This window comes from Mobula birostris, chromosome 12, assembly GCF_030028105.1.
Source record: "Mobula birostris isolate sMobBir1 chromosome 12, sMobBir1.hap1, whole genome shotgun sequence".
NCBI classification, from domain to species: domain Eukaryota; kingdom Metazoa; phylum Chordata; class Chondrichthyes; order Myliobatiformes; family Myliobatidae; genus Mobula; species Mobula birostris.
Window position 1 is genome coordinate 116300006 of NC_092381.1, and position 15000 is coordinate 116315005.

A 15000-nucleotide genomic window follows, 5' to 3' on the forward strand; every position below is an offset into this window, starting at 1 on the left:
AAATTTGAGATTCGTCACTATTGAAAATCCAAAGACACACCCAAATCCGGGAACACCACCAAACCCTCTCACACCCGCATTAGAGTATGCCAAAGAAATAATCATTTCAAAACCTTCAAAAAATATCTCTCTGCACAAGTTTAAAGTGGCGAGCTGAGGTATGGCTAGAGGTGAGTATTGGCTAAAGGCTAGAGGCTAGGGTCAAGGCTTGGCTAGGGGCTAGAGACGAAGCTTGGCTAGAGGCTAGAATGGTGGCCGATTAGGAAAAGGGGAGGTGCAACGAGACCTGGGTGTCATTATACACCAGTCATTGAAAGTGGGCATGCAGGTACAGCAGGCGGTGAAAAAGGCGAATGGTATGCTGGCATTTATAGCGAGAGGATTCAAGTACAGGAGTAGGGAGGTACTACTGCAGTTGTACAAGGCCTTGGTGAGACCACACCTGGAGTATTGTGTGCAGTTTTGGTCCCCTAATCTGAGGAAAGACATCCTTGCCATAGAGGGAGTACAAAGAAGGTTCACCAGATTGATTCCTGGGATGGCAGGACTTTCATATGAAGAAAGACTGGATGAACTGGGCTTGTACTCGTTGGAATTTAGAAGATTGAGGGGGGATCTGATTGAAACGTATAAGATCCTAAAGGGATTGGACAGGCTAGATGCAGGAAGATTGTTCCCGATGTTGGGGAAGTCCAGAACGAGGGGTCACAGTTTGAGGATAGAGGGGAAGTATTTTAGGACCGAGATTAGGAAAAACGTCTTCACACAGAGAGTGGTGAATCTGTGGAATTCTCTGCCATAGGAAGCAGTTGAGGCCAGTTCATTGGCTATATTTAAGAGGGAGTTAGATATGGCCCTTGTGGCTGCAGGGGTCAGGGGGTATGGAGGGAAGGCTGGGGCGGTGTTCTGAGTTGGATGATCAGCCATGATCATAATAAATGGTGGTCAAGGCTCGAAGGGCCGAATGGCCTACGCCTGCACCTATTTTCTATGATTCTAGGTTTGTATATCACTGTGTTTTCGCACACCTCTCATACATTCCACTATATCGATGTTTTTTCACGCATCTCTCGTAGCTTCCCCTATATCGATGTTTTCGCACACCACTCATACCTTCCCCTATATCGCAGTGTTTTCGCGCACCTCTCATAGCTTCCCGCTTATCACTGTCTTTTCATGCACCTCTCATACCTTCCCCTATATCGCCCTGTTTTCACGCACCTCCCATGATTTGCCATATATCGCTGCGTTTTCGCGCACTTCTCATACCTTCCTCTTTTCTTTTTTTCCTGTGTTATCGCACACCTCTCATAGCATTCCCTCTATTGCTGTGTTCTCGTGCACCTCTCATAGGTTTCTATATGTTGCAAATTTTCACGCGCCTCTCATAGCTTCCCCTATATCGCCGTGTTTTCGCGCACCTCGCATAGCTTCACCTCCACCACTATGTTTTAGCACACCTCTCATACCTTCTCCATATATCGCCATGCTTTCACGCACCTCCCATCGCTCCCCTTATATTGCTCTGTTTACTCACACATCTCATTTCTTCCCCTTTCTTGCTCTGTTTTCATGCACCTCCCATAGCTTCCCATATATCGCTGTGTTTTCACACACCTCTCATACCTTCTACTATATCGCTGTGTTTTCGCGCACATCTCGTAGCTTCCCCTACATTGATGTGTTTTCGGGCACCTCTCATAATTTCCCTGATATCGCTGTGTTTTCGCGCATCTCGCATAGCTTCCCCTATATCGTTGTATTTTAACACACCTCTCATTCCTTCCCATATATTGCTATGTTTTTGCTCACCTCTCACAGCTTTGCCTATATCGCCGTGTACTCACGCACCTCTCATACCTTCCCCTTTTTAGCTGAGTTTTTGCTCATCTCTTATACCTTCCCCTATATCGCCGTGTTTTCGCGCATCTCCTATATCTTCCCCTGTATCACTGTGTTTTCGCGCACCTCTCATACCTTCCCCTGTATCGCAGTGTTTTAACGCACCTCCCATACATTCCGCTATCTCTCTGTGTTTTCACGCACCTCACATAGCTTCCCCTATATCGTGTTTTCGCGCACCTCTAATAACCTTCCCCTATATCTCTGTTTTTGCTCACCTCTGATAGCTTTGCCTATATCGCCATGTTCTCACGCACCTCTCATACCTTTCCCTTTTTAACTGAGTTTTCGCTCATCTCTCATACCTTCCCCTATATCGACGTGTACTAAAGCACCTCTCATACCTTCACGTATATCGCTGTGTTTTCGCACACCTCCCATAGCTTGCCCTATATCACTGAGGTTTTGCGCAACTCTCATACCTTCCCCTATATCGTTGTGTTTTCACACACCTCTCATACTTCCACTATATCGATGTTTTTTCACGCACCTCTCATAGTTTCCCCTATATCGAAATGTTTTCGTGCACCACTCATAGCTTCCCGCTTATCACTGTCTTTTCATGCACCTCTCATACCTACCACTATATTGCCGTTTTCACGCACCTCCCATAGTTTGCCATATATCGCTGTGTTTTCACACACTTCTCATACCTTCCCCTTTTTTGCTGTGTTATCGCACACCTCTCATAGCATCCCCTCTATTGCTGTGTTCTCGTGCACCTCTCATGGGTTTCTATATGTCGCAATATTTTCGCGCACCGCTCATAGCTTCCCCCAAATCGCTGTGTTTTCGCGCACCTCTCATAGCTTCCCCTATACCGCCGTGTTTTCGCGCACCTCGCATAGATTCACCTCCACCAATATGTTTTCACACACCTCTCATACCTTCTCCATATATCGCCATGCTTTCACGCACCTCCCATAGCTCCCCCTATATTGCTGTGTTTTCTCACACCTCTCATACCTTCCCCTTTCTCGCTCTGTTTTCATGCACTTCCCAAACATTCCCATATATCGCTGTGTTTTCGCACAGATCTCATACCTTCCACTATATCGCTGTGTTTTCGCGCACCTCTCGTAGCTTCCCCTATATCGATATGTTTTCACGCACCACTCATACCTTCCCCTATATCACTGTGTTTTCGCGCACCACTGATACCTTCCCCTGTATCGCAGTGTTTTAACGCACCTCCCATGCATTCCCCTATATCGCTGTGTTTTCACGCACCTCCCATAGCTTCCCCTCTATCGCTGTGTTTTCACGCACCTCTCATACCTTCCCGTATATCGTTGTGTTTTCGCACACTTCTCATACCTTCCACTAAATCGATGTTTTTTCACGCACCTCTCGTAGCTTCCCCTATATCGATATGTTTTCGCGCACCTCTCATAGCTTCCCACTTATCACTGTCTTTTCATGCACCTCTCATACCTACCCATATATCGCCCTGTTTTCTCGCACCTCCCATAGTTTGCCATATATCGCTGCGTTTTCACACACTTCTCATGCCTTCCCCTTTTTTGCTGTGTTATCGCACACATCTCATAGCATCCCCTCTATTGCTGTTTTCTCGTGCACCTCTCATAGGTTTCTATATGTCGCAATATTTTCACACACCTCTCATAGCTTCCCCTATATAGCCGTGTTTTCGCACACCTCACATAGCTTCACCTCCACCACTATGTTTTCGCACACCTCTCATACCTTCTCCATATATCGCCATGCTTTCACGCACCTCCCATAGCTCCCCCTATATTTCTGTGTTTTCTCACGCTTCTCATACCTTCCTCTTTCTCGCTCTGTTTTCATGCACCTCCCATAGATTCCCATATATCGCTGTGTTATCGCGCACCTCTCGTAGCTTCCCCTATATTGAAGTGTTTTCGGGCACCTCTCATAATTTCCCTGATATCGCTGTGTTTTCGCGCATCTCGCATAGCTTCCCCTATATCGTTGTGTTTTCGCGCACCTCTCATACCTTCCCCTATATCGCTATGTTTTTGCTCACCTCTCACAGCTTTGCCTATATTGCCGTGTTCTCGCGCACCTGTCAAACCTTCCCCTTTTTAGCTCAGTTTTTGCTCATCTCTCATACCTTCACCTATATCGCCGTGTTTTCGCGCATCTCCTATATCTTCCCCTATATCACTATGTTTTCGCACACCTCTCATACATGCCACTATATTGATGTTTTTTCACGCACCTCTCGTAGCTTCCCCTATATCGATGTTTTCACGCACCACTCATACCTTCCCCTATATCGCAGTGTTTTCGCGCACCTCGCATAGCTTCCCGCTTATCACTGTCTTTTCATGCACCTCTCACACTTACCCCTATATCGCCCTGTTTTCATGCACCTCCCATAATTTGCCATATATCGCTGCGTTTTCGCGCACTTCTCATACCTTCCCCTTTTTTGCTGTGTTATCGCACACCTCTCATAGCATCCCTCTATTGCTGTGTTCTCGTGCACCCCTCATAGGTTTCTATATGTTGCAATATTTTCGCGCACCTCTCATGGCTTCCCCCAAATCGCTGTGTTTTCGCGCACCTCTCATAGCTTCCCCTATATCGCCGTGTTTTCGCGCACCTCGCATAGCTTCACCTCCACCACTAAGTTTTCGCACACCTCTCATACCTTCTCCATACATAGCCATGCTTTCACGCACCTCCCATAGCTCCCCTTATATTGCTCTGTTTACTCACACATCTCATTCCTTCCCCTTTCTTGCTCTGTTTTCATGCACCTCCCATAGCTTCCCATATATCGCTGTGTTTTCACGCACCTCTCATACCTTCTACTATATCGCTGTGTTTTCGCGCACCTCTCGTAGCTTCCCCTGCATTGATGTGTTTTCTGGCACCTCTCATAATTTCCCTGATATCACTGTGTTTTCGCGCACCTCTCGTAGCTTCCCCTACATTGATGTGTTTTCGGGCACCTCTCATAATTTCCCTGATATCGCTGTGTTTTCACGCATCTCGCATAGCTTCCCCTATATCGTTGTATTTTCACGCACCTCTCAAGCCTTCCCCTATATTGCTATGTTTTTGCTCACCTCTCACAGCTTTGCCTATATTGCCGTGTACTCACGCACCTCTCATACCTTCCCCTTTTTAGGAGAGTTTTTGCTCATCTCTTATACCTTCCCCTATATCGCCGTGTTTTCGCGCATCTCCTATATCTTCCCCTATATCACTGTGTTTTCGCGCACCTCTCATACCTTCCCCTGTATTGCAGAGTTTTAACGCACCTCCCATACATTCCCCTATCTCTCTGTGTTTTCACGCACCTCACATAACTTCCCCTATATCGTGTTTTCGCACATCTCTAATAACCTTCCCCTATATCACTGTGTTTTTGCTCACCTCTGATAGCTTTGCCTATATCGCCATGTTCTCACGCACCTCTCATACCTTCCCCTTTTTCACTGAGTTTTCGCTCATCCCTCATACCTTCCCCTATATAGACGTGATTTCACGCACCTCTCTACCTTCACGTATATCACTGTGTTTTCGCACACCTCCCATAGCTTGCCCTATATCACTGAGGTTTTGCGCACCTCTCATACCTTCCCCTATATCGTTGTGTTTTCACGCACCTCTCATACCTTCTTCATATATGGCTATACTTTCACGCACCTCCCATAGCTCCCCCTATATTGCTGTGTTTTCTCACACCTCTCATACCTTCCCCTTTCTCGCTCTGTTTTCATGCACCTCCCAAAGATTCCCATATATCGCTGTGTTTTCGTGCACCTCTCATACCTTCCACTATATCGCTGTGTTTTCGCGCACCTCTCGTAGCTTCCCCTATAATGATGTGTTTTAACGCACCTCTCATACCTTCCCGTATATCGTTGCATTTTTGCACATCTCTCATACCTTCCACTAAATCGATGTTTTTTCACGCACCTCTCGTAGCTTCCCCTATATCGATATGTTTTCGCGCACCTCTCATACCATCCCCTATATCGCTGTGTTTTCGCGCACCTCTCATAGGTTCCCACTTATCACTGTCTTTTCATGCACCTCTCACACCTACCCCTATATCGCCGTTTTCACGCAGCTCCCATAGTTTGCCATATATCGCTGCGTTTTCGCACACCTCTCATACCTTCCCCAATATCGCCGTGCTTTCGTGCACCTCTCATAGCTTCCCATATATCGCTGTGGTTTTGCGCACCTCTCATACCTTCCCCTGTATCTCAGTGTTTTAACGCACCTCCCATACATTCCCCTATTTCGCTGTGTTTTCACGCACCTCTCATACCTTCCCCTGTATCTCAGTGTTTTAACGCACCTCCAATACATTCCCCTATTTCGCTGTGTTTTCACGCACCTCCCATAGCTTCCCCTATATCCCTGTGTTTTCACGCACCTCTCATACCTTTCCTTATATCGTTGCGTTTTCGCACACCTCTCATACCTTTCACTATATCGATGTTTTTTCAAGCACTTCTCGTGGCTTCCCCTATATCGATATGTTTTGGCGCACCACTCATACCTTCCCCTATATCGCTGTGTTTTCGCGCTCCTCCCATACCTTCCCCTATATCACTGTGTTTTCATGCACCTCTCATACCTTCCCTTATATCGTTGTGTTTTCGCACACATCTCATACCTTCCACTATATTGATATTTTTTCACGCACCTCTCGTAGCTTCCCCTATATCGATATGTTTTCGCGCAGCACTCATACCTTCCCCTATATCGCCGTGTTTTCGCGCACCTCACATAGCTTCCCGCTTATCACTGTCTTTTCATGCACCTCTCATACCTACCACTATATCGCCCTGTTTTCACGCACCTTCCATAGTTTGCCATATATCGCTGTGTTTTCGCACACTTCTCATACCTTCCCCTTTTTTTGCTGTGTTATCGCACACCTCTCATAGCATCCCCTCTATTGCTGTGTTCTCGTGCACCTCTCATAGGTTTCTATAAGTTGCAATATTTACGCGCACCTCTCATAGCTTCCCCCAAATCGCTGTGTTTTCACGCACCTCTCATAGCTTTCCCTATATCGCCGTGTTTTCACGCACCTCGCATAGATTCACCTCCACCAATATGTTTTCACACACCTCTCATACCTTCTCCATATATCGCCATGCTTTCACGCACCGCCCATAGCTCCTCCTATATTGCTGTGTTTTCTCACACCTCTCATACCTTCCCCTTTCTCGCTCTGTTTTCATGCACCTCCCATAGCTTCCCATATATCGCTGTGTTTTCGCGCACCTCTCATACCTTCTACAATACCGCTGTGTTTTAGCGCACCGCCGTAGCTTCCCCTGCATTGATGTGTTTTCGGGCACCTCTCATAATTTCCCTGATATCGCTGTGTTTTCGCGCATCTCGCATAGCTTCCCCTATATCGCCGTGTTTTTGCGCACCTCCCATAGCTTCCCCTATATCACTGTGTTTTCGTGCACCTCTCATACCTTCCCCAATATCGCCGTGCTTTCGTGCACCTCTCATAGCTTCCCATATATCGTTGTAGATTTGTGCACCTCTCTTACCTTCCCCTATATCGTTGTGTTTTCGCACACCTCTCATACCTTCCACTATATCGTTGTTTTTTCACACACCTCTCGTAGCTTCCCCTATATTGATGTGTTTTCGGGCACCTCTCGTAGCTTCCCCTACATTGATGTGTTTTCGGGCACCTCTCATAATTTCCCTGATATCGCTGTGTTTTCGCGCATCTCGCATATCTTCCCCTCTATAGTTGTATTTTCATGCACCTCTCATACCTTCCCCTATATCGCTATGTTTTTGCTCACCTCTCACAGTTTTGCCTATATAGCCGTGTTCTTGCGCACCTCTCATAGCTTCCCCTTTTTAACTGAGTGTTCATTCGTCTCTCATACCTTCCCCTATATCAATGTGTTTTCACGCAACCTCTCATACCTTCACGTATATTGCCGTGTTTTCGCACACCTCCCATAGCTTCCCCTGTATCACTGTGGTTTTGCGCACCTCTCATACCATCCCCTATATCGTTGTGTTTTCGCACAACTCTGATACCTTCCACTATATCGATGTTTTTTCACGCACCTCACGTAGCTTCCCCTATATAGAAATGTTTTCGCGCACCACTCATACCTTCCCCTATATCGCTGTGTTTTCACGTACCTCTCATAACTTCCCGCTTATCACTGTCTTTTCATGCACCTCTCACACTTACCCCTATATCGCCCTGTTTTCACGCACCTCCCATAATTTGCCATATATCACTGCATTTTCGCGCACTTCTCATACCTTCCCCTTTTTTGCTGTGTTATCGCACACCTCTCATAGCATCCCTCTATTGCTGTGTTCTCGTGCACCCCTCATAGGTTTCTATATGTTGCAATATTTTCGCGCACCTCTCATGGCTTCCCCCAAATCGCTGTGCTTTCGCGCACCTCACATAGCTTCCCCTATATCGCCGTGTTTTCGCGCACCTCACATAGCTTCACCTCCACCACTAAGTTTTCGCACACCTCTCATACCTTCTCCATATATAGCCATGCTTTCACGCACCTCCCATAGATCCCCTTATATTGCTGTGTTTACTCACACATCTCATTCCTTCCCCTTTCTTGCTCTGTTTTCATGCACCTCCCATAGCTTCCCATATATCGCTGTGTTTTCGCGCACCTCTCGTAGCTTCCCCTACATTGATGTGTTTTCGGGCACCTCTCATAATTTCCCTGATATCACTGTGTTTTCGCGCACCTCTCGTAGCTTCCCCTACATTGATGTGTTTTCGGGCACCTCTCATAATTTCCCTGATATCGCTGTGTTTTCACGCATCTCGCATAGCTTCCCCTATATCGTTGTATTTTCACGCGCCTCTCAAGCCTTCCCCTATATTGCTATGTTTTTGCTCACCTCTCACAGCTTTGCCTATATTGCCGTGTACTCACGCACCTCTCATACCTTCCCCTTTTTAGGAGAGTTTTTGCTCATCTCTTATACCTTCCCCTATATCGCCGTGTTTACGCGCATCTCCTATATCTTCCCCTATATCACTGTGTTTTCGCGCACCTCTCATACCTTCCCCTGTATCGCAGTGTTTTAACGCACCTCCCATACATTCCCCTATCTCTCTGTGTTTTCACGCACCTCACATAACTTCCCCTATATCGTGTTTTCGCACATCTCTAATAACCTTCCCCTATATCACTGTGTTTTTGCTCACCTCTGATAGCTTTGCCTATATCGCCATGTTCTCACGCACCTCTCATACCTTCCCCTTTTTCACTGAGTTTTCGCTCATCCCTCATACCTTCCCCTATATAGACGTGATTTCACGCACCTCTCTACCTTCACGTATATCACTGTGTTTTCGCACACCTCCCATAGCTTGCCCTATATCACTGAGGTTTTGCGCACCTCTCATACCTTCCCCTATATCGTTGTGTTTTCACGCACCTCTCATACCTTCTTCATATATGGCTATACTTTCACGCACCTCCCATAGCTCCCCCTATATTGCTGTGTTTTCTCACACCTCTCATACCTTCCCCTTTCTCGCTCTGTTTTCATGCACCTCCCAAAGATTCCCATATATCGCTGTGTTTTCGTGCACCTCTCATACCTTCCACTATATTGCTGTGTTTTCGCGCACCTCTCGTAGCTTCCCCTATAATGATGTGTTTTAACGCACCTCTCATACCTTCCCGTATATCGTTGCATTTTTGCACATCTCTCATACCTTCCACTAAATCGATGTTTTTTCACGCACCTCTCGTAGTTTCCCCTATATCGATATGTTTTCGCGCACCTCTCATACCATCCCCTATATCGCTGTGTTTTCGCGCACCTCTCATAGGTTCCCACTTATCACTGTCTTTTCATGCACCTCTCACACCTACCCCTATATCGCCGTTTTCACGCAGCTCCCATAGTTTGCCATATATCGCTGCGTTTTCGCACACCTCTCATACCTTCCCCAATATCGCCGTGCTTTCGTGCACCTCTCATAGCTTCCCATATATCGCTGTGGTTTTGCGCACCTCTCATACCTTCCCCTGTATCTCAGTGTTTTAACGCACCTCCCATACATTCCCCTATTTCGCTGTGTTTTCACGCACCTCTCATACCTTCCCCTGTATCTCAGTGTTTTAACGCACCTCCAATACATTCCCCTATTTCGCTGTGTTTTCACGCACCTCCCATAGCTTCCCCTATATCCCTGTGTTTTCACGCACCTCTCATACCTTTCCTTATATCGTTGCGTTTTCGCACACCTCTCATACCTTTCACTATATCGATGTTTTTTCAAGCACTTCTCGTGGCTTCCCCTATATCGATATGTTTTGGCGCACCACTCATACCTTCCCCTATATCGCTGTGTTTTCGCGCTCCTCCCATACCTTCCCCTATATCACTGTGTTTTCATGCACCTCTCATACCTTCCCTTATATCGTTGTGTTTTCGCACACATCTCATACCTTCCACTATATTGATATTTTTTCACGCACCTCTCGTAGCTTCCCCTATATCGATATGTTTTCGCGCAGCACTCATACCTTCCCCTATATCGCCGTGTTTTCGCGCACCTCACATAGCTTCCCGCTTATCACTGTCTTTTCATGCACCTCTCATACCTACCACTATATCACCCTGTTTTCACGCACCTTCCATAGTTTGCCATATATCGCTGTGTTTTCGCACACTTCTCATACCTTCCCCTTTTTTTGCTGTGTTATCGCACACCTCTCATAGCATCCCCTCTATTGCTGTGTTCTCGTGCACCTCTCATAGGTTTCTATAAGTTGCAATATTTACGCGCACCTCTCATAGCTTCCCCCAAATCGCTGTGTTTTCACGCACCTCTCATAGCTTTCCCTATATCGCCGTGTTTTCACGCACCTCGCATAGATTCACCTCCACCAATATGTTTTCACACACCTCTCATACCTTCTCCATATATCGCCATGCTTTCACGCACCGCCCATAGCTCCTCCTATATTGCTGTGTTTTCTCACACCTCTCATACCTTCCCCTTTCTCGCTCTGTTTTCATGCACCTCCCATAGCTTCCCATATATCGCTGTCTTTTCGCGCACCTCTCATACCTTCTACAATACCGCTGTGTTTTAGCGCACCGCCGTAGCTTCCCCTGCATTGATGTGTTTTCGGGCACCTCTCATAATTTCCCTGATATCGCTGTGTTTTCGCGCATCTCGCATAGCTTCCCCTATATCGCCGTGTTTTTGCGCACCTCCCATAGCTTCCCCTATATCACTGTGTTTTCGTGCACCTCTCATACCTTCCCCAATATCGCCGTGCTTTCGTGCACCTCTCATAGCTTCCCATATATCGTTGTAGATTTGTGCACCTCTCTTACCTTCCCCTATATCGTTGTGTTTTCGCACACCTCTCATACCTTCCACTATATCGTTGTTTTTTCACACACCTCTCGTAGCTTCCCCTATATTGGTTAACCATTTGCCCGAGGAGGGGGGCCCATGGGCCAGCAAGGAGTTTCTGATGAACATCGGCCGGGACATTTTGACGGCGGGGCAAGAACTAGTTGTTATTGAGGGCGAAGGGTTTGTTCTCAGCTGGTTGATTGTCGAATTGTCGGGACTGCCTGGCCGGTTAACGATTTGCCCGGCCGGCTTGGTTAACCATTTGCCCGAGCCGGGTTGGTTACCGAATTGTCAGGGTTGGGCTTGGTTAACCATTTGCCCGAGCCGGGTTGGTTAATGAATTGCCATGGCCGGGTTGATTAACGCATTGTCAGGGTTGGGCTTGGTTAACGACTTGACCGTGCAGGGTTGGTTAACGCATTGTCAGGAGCGTGCGCGGTTGGTTCACGAAACTGCCTGTCCCGGTTTCTAGAGCGTTGTCAGGCCCGGCCGGCCGGGTTAGCGGGTTGCCAGACCCAACTTGACGAAATTCAGTGCGGCGCGGGTAAACGGCGGGAGTAACTATGACTCTCTTAAGGTAAGGAGGGGGGGCCCATGGGCCAGCAAGGAGTTTCTGATGAACATCGGCCGGGACATTTTGACGGCGGGGCAAGAACTAGTTGTTATTGAGGGCGAAGGGTTTGTCCTCAGCTGGTTGATTGTCGAATTGTCGGGACTGCCGGGCCGGTTAACGATTTGCCCGGCCGGCTTGGTTAACCATTTGCCCGAGCCGGGTTGTTTAGCGAATTGCCATGTATGGGTTGGTTAACGAATTGTCGGGTTTGGGCTTGGTTAACGACTTGACCGTGCAGGGTTGGTTAACGAATTGTCGGGGTTGGGCTTGGTTAACGATTTGCCCGAGCAGGGTTGGTTAGCGAATTGTCCGGGTCAGACTGGTTAACGAATTGGCATGTCCTAGTAGGTTAACCAATTGCCAGAGCCAGCTTGGTTAACGAATTGTCCGGCTGGGTTGGTGCACTCATTGCCAGGACAGGGTTGTTTAATGAATTGTCCGTTCCCAGTTGGTTCACGAATTGGCAAGGCCAGGGTGGTTAAGGAATTGTCCGGGCCAGGTTGGTTAACGAATTGCCCGTCCTGGCTGGTTAACGAATTGTCAGGGTCAGGTTGGTTAACGAATTGCCATGGCCGGGTAGGTTAACGAATTGCCAGAGCCAGCTTGGTTAACGAATTGTTCGGCCGGGTTGGTTAACGAATTGTCCGTTCCCAGTTGGTTCACGAATTGGAAAACCAGGGTGGTTAAAGTATTGTCCGGGCCTGGTTGGTTAACGAATTGCCCGTCCTGGTTGGTTAACGAATTGTCCGGGTCAGGTTGGTTAACGAATTGCCAGGGTCTGGTTGGTTACCGAATTCTCCGGCCGGGTTGGTGCACTCATTGCCAGGACAGGGTTGGTTGACGAATTGCCCGTCCTGGTTGGTTAACGAATTGCCAGGGTCTGGTTGGTTACCGAATTGTCCGGCCGGGTTGGTGCACTCATTGCCAGGACAGGGTTGGTTGACGAATTGCCCGTCCTGGTTGGTTAACGAATTGCCAGGGTCTGGTTGGTTACCGAATTGTCCGGCCGGGTTGGTGCACTCATTGCCAGGACAGGGTTGGTTAACGAATTGTCAGGGTCAGGTTGGTTAACGAATTGCCATGGCCGGGTAGGTTAACGAATTGCCAGAGCCAGCTTGGTTAACGAATTGTCCGGCCGGGTTGGTTATCGAATTGTCCCGGCCAGGTTGGTTAACGAATTGCCAGAGCCAGCTTGGTTAACGAATTGTCCGGCCGGGTTGGTGCACTCATTGCCAGGACAAGGTTGGTTAACGAATTGCCCGGTCCCGGTCGGTTCACGAATTGCCCGCCCGCTGATTGTTAACTTTTCGCACCGGCGGGGGATGGCTTGGGTAACGAGCCTCCAAGATCTGTCGGTTAACCATTTGCCCGGTGGCAATTCGTTAACCAAGTCCGCTCCGGAAGTCTGGATGGGGGTCGGATTTGCCGGCCGAGGCCGACCCGGAGTTCCAGAGGCTCGGCCGCCGGGGTCAGATTCGGCCGCCCCTTTGACACATGCAATTTCTGTACGGGGGCATTGGCGGGGTTCCTGCAGATATATAGGGAGGCCGTTTTCACGAGTTGTTGAAGTATTCGGTAGATGGCACCGGCCTCCCCAATTGGTTAACCCGGGCCACGCGGCAGCTTTTCCGCACGATTCCGAAGATTGCCGGTATGGATTTTCGGACAAATACCCAATTGCGGAAGTCTGTCAGCGGGACCTATTCGCAGGCCCATGCCGGCCGAGGGGCGGCATTTTCCGTATGACTACCGGTGCTCCGGCCGCCGAATGGAAACCTTGCCCGAATGAATTTCTGACAAAGTCCCGAGGCGGGAGCCAGTAAGGGGACGTATTCGGCGGGCCGTGCCGGCCGAGCGGCGGCATTTTCGGAGGGACAACCGCAGGTCCCGCCGTCGATCCGAGACCTTGGCTGAAGAGTCGAAAGTAATCTAAGTCCCGACTCGGAAGTCAGAATGAAGGCGACTTCGGGGCCCTCCTGCCGACCGAGGCGGCCGATCGACGGCGGCACTACCGGAGGGCCGCCCGCCGAGCCAGCCGCGTGCCCTCGGCGCCACGCCGGTTAACCAATTGCCGTCGGAAGCCTGTGAAGGTCGGATCTGCCCCGTCGGGCGGGCCCGAGGTCCCCCGCGACCGGCATGAGCTCCGGGCGTCGTGCCGCCGGTTTGACACATGTCATTGTTGCACGGTCTGTCGCGGCTCTGGTTAACGAGTTAGGCCCGGAAGTCACTATGGGGGTCGGATTTGCCCCGCCTGGCGGGGCCAGAGTGCGACCTTCCCGGCAGGACTTCCGGGAGGCATCCCGCCGACTTGACACATGCAATTTCTGTACGGGGGGATTGGCGGGGTTCCCGGAGATTTACGGGAACACGTTTTCCAGACACACTTAGCAGGGTGACTAGTGGTACGGTTGACACAGTGCAGAGTTCTAAGTGAGCCTTACTCAATTGTGACTCAGTAAGCGGGAGGCCGGGCGAGCTCCGACTTACAATGATAAAAGCTTTTTTTCGCTATTTCCGAAAAAAATGACAAAGTCCAAGAACGCAGCGGGGGCTGCGGACAGACAGAGTCTGAGCGCGGACCGCGGGCGGCGGCCGGCAGACCGACGGTGGCAAAAGCTTTTATATCGATCCGAAAAGCAAAGAGGCATTGTGTGTACCAAGACGGAGAAGGGACAAGCCTGCCGCTGGTGCCCTCGCGAGTGTCGTCTGCGTTAGACCTCTGTTCCCCGATCGATCCGGCTTGGTCGGTCCTACCTTTGGGAGAGGCCGAGTGGAAGCGACGGTCTCGACACGTGCGCCGAACTTCCGTGCTCGGCTCGTTACCATCTCCGGAGGTGGGCAGGTGGGTCTGCCGCGGGGCGGCCCGATTGCCGACCGAGGGCTTCATGCTTTGGGCGGAATTGACGTTGGGCATTCGCACGTTTGCACCACGATCGATTGACGGAGTCTCCCGCCGGCGGACGGGACTGCTGTGCGCATAGACGACGGGGGCCGGTCGAACGACCGTCGACCATCCCGAGAAGGCAGCTACACCCACGCGCATATACCTAGGCGGTGAAGGTGCGGACCTCACCGGCGCGATCGACGGGGTGGGATGGCGAGGCGTTCACCGGCG